The sequence below is a fragment of the Ipomoea triloba genome, chromosome 15 (assembly GCF_003576645.1).
Source record: "Ipomoea triloba cultivar NCNSP0323 chromosome 15, ASM357664v1".
In the NCBI taxonomy this organism is placed as follows: domain Eukaryota; kingdom Viridiplantae; phylum Streptophyta; class Magnoliopsida; order Solanales; family Convolvulaceae; genus Ipomoea; species Ipomoea triloba.
In genome coordinates, this window is record NC_044930.1 from 17,968,510 (window position 1) to 17,975,359 (window position 6,850).

A 6,850-nucleotide genomic window follows, 5' to 3' on the forward strand; every position below is an offset into this window, starting at 1 on the left:
AATAGCAATAGGTCCCTAATCCAAACCCATAAGAGAACTACTCACGCATTATTAAAGTAACTAAAGCAAAACAAGAATGAAACACCAAAGACACGGCAACAAATCTGAGAATAAAAGCAATGAAGAAAAGAAGAACTTTACTAATAATAGAAGAGTAAATCCAACTCCAATCCACGATTCCAAGCTTGAAAGTAAGTTAAAGTGTGTAAATCTAGGCTAAACTATGCTAAGGAAAACTATAGAGAGAAGGGAAAATAAGTTAAGTTAAACTATGGCTCGGAATGCCCCAAAAACCATAAAAACGCGGCTTTAAGTACTATACTGTAGCAAAGTTCACGGCCAAGCACACGGCCGTGTGCACGACCATGAGGTGGTCGGGAATACTGTTTTCCGCCTAGCAGCTCACGGCCGTGTGCATAGCCGTGAGGTGCCTTCCTCTTTTGCTTTGTTGATTCTTTTTCTGCTCCGCTGCTCCTTTCCATCTTTGTGTCAATTCCTTTGCTTCCAGAACTTGTCCAAAATGTCCAAAAATCCTTCCTCTGCTACTCGTTGTGAATAAACTAAGCCTTAGAACAATGTAATACACAAACGAGGTGAAAATTATAGTACAAAATCAGAGATATAAGAAGGCTTGTTGCCCAGATGGCGACACGTGGATGGTATCAGGCGATTGGCAGGTAGACATAATGTCTGACGTGACGGTTACTCTAGGGTTCCACGTAATTAATTTTCTAAAGCGTAACGGGCGGGAAACGAGGAGCTGTATTGAATACGCTTCATTTACGGCGACCTATGCGTAACCAGTCATGAAAAATGAAACTAGTCGGGGAGGTAGGATGCCATGATCAGTGTTGCGACCCGATTAGGCACGGGTTTGTACTTAGCTACATTGCGAGGTTGACAAATAGAGAGACTGCTTGACTGGTAGACAATAGAACTCCGGAAAGTGAGGGACTAGTGATAGATACTCTCGAGTAGGGTACCCAGTTTGGAGTGCCCCTAGTACTAGGAGTGCACAATCCGACCGCCTTTGCCACCAGTCTGCTTGATGTAGGCAATCTAACTGCGGTGCCTGGCCAAGTGCGACACTCAACGGCAGCGAAGCAAGATTCTTCGAGGATCTTTTCCAAATTTTGCGAGATACCTTCCTATTCTATAGTAGGCAACAATTATGGCAGTTTAGGCAACCTTCCTAAAGTCAAATTTGTTAAGTTTGTATTGCTTTCCATCCAAAGGCTTATTATTCTTGTATAAGTACCCCCTTGGGGTGATATTGTAAAAATTTCAAATTTTAATACAAGGGCAATTACTCTGTCTCTTTTCATTTTGTATTTCTATTTCCTTTGTTTTACGGTTGTGTTAGCCCGCCGTTGTGCAACCTCGTGCCCGTAAAACCAACAATTCTATATATCTTATATTCCTTTTTAGCAATCATTTACTACGTATGATGGAAAGTGGTGGACTGCTCGAGAAGAGCTTGGAAAATTACTAGTGATATGATTTATTATTTTACAAATGTATACTATAATATGCAAAAAAAAAAAAAAAAGGAGTTCCTAGTCAATTAAGTAGTCGATCGAGCCAAGAAGAATTAGGGTGGTCCACCAGCCCCTTAAATGGTGCAAGTGAAAACCTTTTTTGGGTGGTCTGCAGCCCCTCAAATGCCATGACAAATTAGGTGATTACCAACCAATCAAATTGTAAAAGAGGCAAGCAATTGCGATAAGTAAACTATGTCACCCCTCATACGCGAGGCGGCTGGCTGAGTTTAATTTCTCTTTGAAATCTTTGCATGTTTGGGTATATGGAATAAGATACCGAGGGACTGTCACGTGCTAAGTGGTCAAATAACTTAAGATACACAAACTAATTGGTCCGAACCACACCCTTTAGTGGGTCGCATCTCATCACGAAGATGCTTTTTACAAAATTGATGTTTCAAATTTTGCAGGTGATCGGCCTCTTGGTCATCAAGTGCCCGGTCATTAAGTACTCAACCCTTTGGCCTTAAGTGCTCGGCCTTTCAGCTCCTTAGAGCTAGCGATCAGTTGTAGAAATAGGCCCCTTGAAAAAGTGGTCAGCATATAGCCCCCTAGAAAAAAAGAGTCGGCAATGAAGTCCTTCAAGCCACCTTGAAAAAAAAAAAGTCGGTGATGAAGTACAGTTATGAAATACACGGTTTGTTTTGAAGCTGGATGCCTGAAAAAGGAGTCGACAACGAAGTATGATGTATGGAATTAAGTTTATTGCAGATCGTTGAGTTATACTTTCTTATGCCATGCTCCGCGAGACATAGGAAAGTGATGGGTTAGATGATGGAACATAGACTATGGATAATGAACCAAGCAGTGCATTAGATCATAGTTGGACCGGCACTCGGCTCGGGACTTGACCAGTCAACCGCGATGGTAAAGGAAGGAATTATATGGCAACTACACAATTATGAAAGGACAATCAAGGTGAACCTAAATTTAGCTTCTACCCCCTAAATCTCCTTCCTAAAATCACTTTCCAATCTCATTAGTTACTCCACCATAAATACTGAATTACCATATACTCTACCTATTTCTCCACTATAAAAGGCCTTAGTCAATCACAAAAAAGGGGCATCAAAATCGTCTCTAAACATCTCACATCTCTCTGGAGAACACTCTATTGTACATGTACCAAACTACATACAAAATAGTGAATTCCGGCTTGACACCGCCCAAAAAGGCCCGTGGTTTTCACCTTTCGATTTCCACGCTAAAATTACTATCTCTACTTATTTTTCGACTCATTTATATTTTACTTTATTTACATGAATCGGTACAGTTATGTTGGCCCGTTGAGTTAGTACCCGGTGATCATTAAAACCAACCGGTATGAGCAGTAGCAACTATAACTCTAAAAGTGTTCAACAAAACTTAATTCTGACGTCAAATAAGTTGAACTTACCAACTCTTTTTAAGTATCCAAATAATTAATTCAATAGAGCATAACATTCTTAAAATGTAATACTCCAAATTGTGATCTTTAATTTAATGTGGGTCCCAAGATCGATAATGTATTTACAGTCAAATATGTTGATTTTGCTATAATGTTTAACATGACGTCCGACGATGAGATTTTTAGGACCCATGATGACGAATTGACGACGCACTCATTAAATGAATTCTCTTTTCTTTGTTGTTGTTTTTTTTTTCATAAACAGTCATTATTATATATTTTACATTATATATGGTTGACAAAATGAACAAAATATTACATGTTTAAGAAAAAAAGTTTATGATTTCACATGATGATGACAACTATATATGAAAAAGATTAGCATTCTGTTACTTTTTGATTGGTTGTTTGAATTGAAATGATTTTCGTGAGAGCATATCATTATCATCGCAAATTATACTGTGGACCATGGTCCACGCTATAACGACTGCATTATCATTGGGTCATCAGGTTATGTTGTTGTCATAAGGCTAATCAATCATCAAACAATATATGTTAAAAAGAGTTGGAGATAGACAATTATGAAGAGTGGGTAGTTTAATACCACAAATTTACAGGGTCAATAGTACTCCAAAAAAAATACCAAAAACTTTAAACATTAACGTAGTTTTAATTAAAATTATAAATGCAATATATGTGTGAGATCCAATGCAAAAAGGATTTCTTGTGAAAAAAAATGCAAAAGTTGTATTATGTTAATGCATTTGGTACTTTTATGTAATAAATGCACAATTTTTTTTTCTCTAATATTGCAATAATATGTCAACTTTTAGTTGAGAATAATTATACAATTGTCACGGCGTGGCATAAATCTCAACTATTTAATTATTTGATTTGGACAACTCATATTATTTCTAATTTGTTTTTTTCACAATTATTCTCATATCATCCATTCTATATATATGTGTGATGGAGGCAGGCAAATTATGGTCCACACAGTTATGTGGACCATAATCAAATGTACATTTTTAATGTATTAAATGTACATTATTTTTGTATTGAATGTACATTATTTTTATACTATAAAAATAATGTACATTCAGTACACAAATAATGTACATCCCCTGAATATAATGTACATTATTTTTATACTGAATGTACATTATTTTTATATTGAATGTGCATTATTTAATGGTATGGTCCACACAGCTGTGTGGACCATGTCCACACAATAATCATTGATGGAGGCATGCATGGGCCTTGGCTCAAGGAAAATTGGGCCAAGAAGTGGAGATCTAGAAGGTAATTGGGTTCAAAAAAGTAATCGGAACCCATGTGCAAGTTTTTGGGTCTAAATTGGATTGAGAAATAGAGTTGTGAGGAGCAAGAGTGCAAAGATTAAAAGATCGGTGTGAAGTGAAGAAGGGAAGAAAATTTAGGGGTTAAAGTGTGACATGGCATAAATTATAGGGTATTAAAGAGCAAAGACATGAAAAAGAGCATTAAAGGCGAGTTTGGTGATATGCAAAATTGAAGCAAGGAGGGAAAAATACTCAAGGGGATGGGAGGATGATTTTGCCCCCTGCCTAGTCAACCGGAATGCTCGATGGTGCTCTTAACCCTAGTCGTTGCTACCGTCGAGGGTGGCGGAGGCTGAGCAATTGGCGCCAACTAGCCGAATTTTGGGCGAGGCGCCAATCTAGCACTAGCCCATTGGCCAGCTAGCCGGTCCTCCATCTATGTCTAGCGGGCCACTATTGTCCTAGTCGAACCTTGGCGAAGCACAGCCGAGCAGTTGGTGGGTGTAGTTTTGATCGATTGACTGGTACGTTGGTGGTTTGGCTATTTGGTCATTGGTTGGTCTAGGTAGTATGCAAATGGCAGTTTTCCAACTTCCTTGCTAAACGTGTCAAACTGGCGAGAAATGTAATGGCCACCTGTTATGCTGAGGAGTGAAGTTACTGCCACAGGCAAGCAAATGGACACAGGAATTAAATAGCCACCTGTTATGCTGAGGAGTGAAGTTACTGCCAACGGCTCCACTACACTCCACATTCAAGGCTGCCATCATGAAGACCATTACACTCAGAAGAGGAGAGTCGTTGTACTCTTAGTATAAGTGTAGGTATGCTGTTGTAAGTGGGGGGGGGGGGACATTCTGACACACAAACACTATTGTACTAGACTGATTACTCATTGTATTTTATACACACTTATACTCCGGTAACAATATTTACCGTCATTGGTGCTCTCGTTGAGAGCTGAGGCCAAATCTCAAGCAAGCTCTACATACAACAAAATATCAGCTTATTAGTGGAGATGGTCGGATCAGGATCTAGCGGTTCCCACAATTCTCATCACGTGAATCGTGGCAACACCGCTGGTGGTCACAATGATGGTCTCCGCCAGCGGCACAACAACAATCACAGTGGAGGGCAGTGGCGCCCAAAGCACGGGTACCGTCTATGTACCTCCAGGCGACAGCCCAGGCCATTCAATAGCCAGCGACAGTTCTAGCCCAATTAAGGGCAGAGATTCAAGGTTAAATACCCCAGGCATCCGCGCAGAAGGATGAAATAGAAGAAAAGAGGACCCATTGTCTGTGTCATAGTGCAACTCATTGGCCGACCGTTTATATGCTTGCCATGGGACAGTGGGGTGAGAGGATTGCTATCCAGCCAAGGTTGTGGACACAACCGAAGGCCAAGGGGTCACCCACCAAGCGTCCACACCAAGATGAGCAGTCACAACGGATAGAAGGGATGGGTGAGTCTGGAGGGCCATCTCCGCGTCAGTCCACGGCGCTCAAGCAAACCCTAAATGTGTAGGAGGAAGTGGTTGAGAAATTCCAAAAACAGATAGAAGAGCTAGAGAAGAAGGTAGAGCCAAGAGAACATTCACCAGAACTTGAGGTGAGGATGACCGCTCCATTTTCTCGTAGTATAATGGATGCTTGTAACACCCCGTAATTTCGTTCAAGCCGTGAGACTGGTAATTATTTTCACCGGGTAATTTATTTGATTTAATTGGGCTTGATTCTTCCAATTGATATATATATATATATATATATATATATATATATATATATAAATATATATATATATATATATATATATGTATGTAAAAACTTGTGTGAGACCGTCTCACCATGAGACGGGTCGGGTCGGGTCGGGTCAAGATGCAAATGTAACACTTATATGAATAAATGTCATATTTATATGCTCAAATGTAATACTAATCAGGAATAAAAATTTTGTTACTTATAAGGATAAATGTAATACTTTTAAGGGAAAATACAATACTTTTACATTTATATTTAAAAGTATTACATTTTTCCACAAAAGTATTATATTTGCCCTTATAAGTAAGGGGCACTTGTCAACATTACTTATTATGAAAAATGTATTACTTTTTCTCTAATAAGTAACAAAAAGTGCATTATTGATTAGTGTTATATTTAAGCATATAAGTATGACATTTGCACCAATCATTATTGCATGGACCATGGTTCACACAGCTGTGTGGACCAAAAATAAAAAGTACATTATTTTTGTACTGAAGGTACATTATTTTTATACTGTAGGTACATTATTTTAGGGTACATTATTTTTATACTGAAGGTACATTATTTGATATATACTGTCAAATAATGTACCTACAGTACAAAAATAATGTACCTTCAATATAAAAATAATGTACTTTTTATTTTTGGTCCACACAGCTGTGTGGACCATGGTCCATGCAATAATTTGCCCATTTGCACATATAAGTATGACATTTACATGGTGCTTTGACCCGACCCGACCCGTCTCACGAGTAAGGATCCGTGAGACGGTCTCACACAAGTGTGACCCATATATATATATATATATATATATATATATATATATATATATATATATATATATATATATATATATAT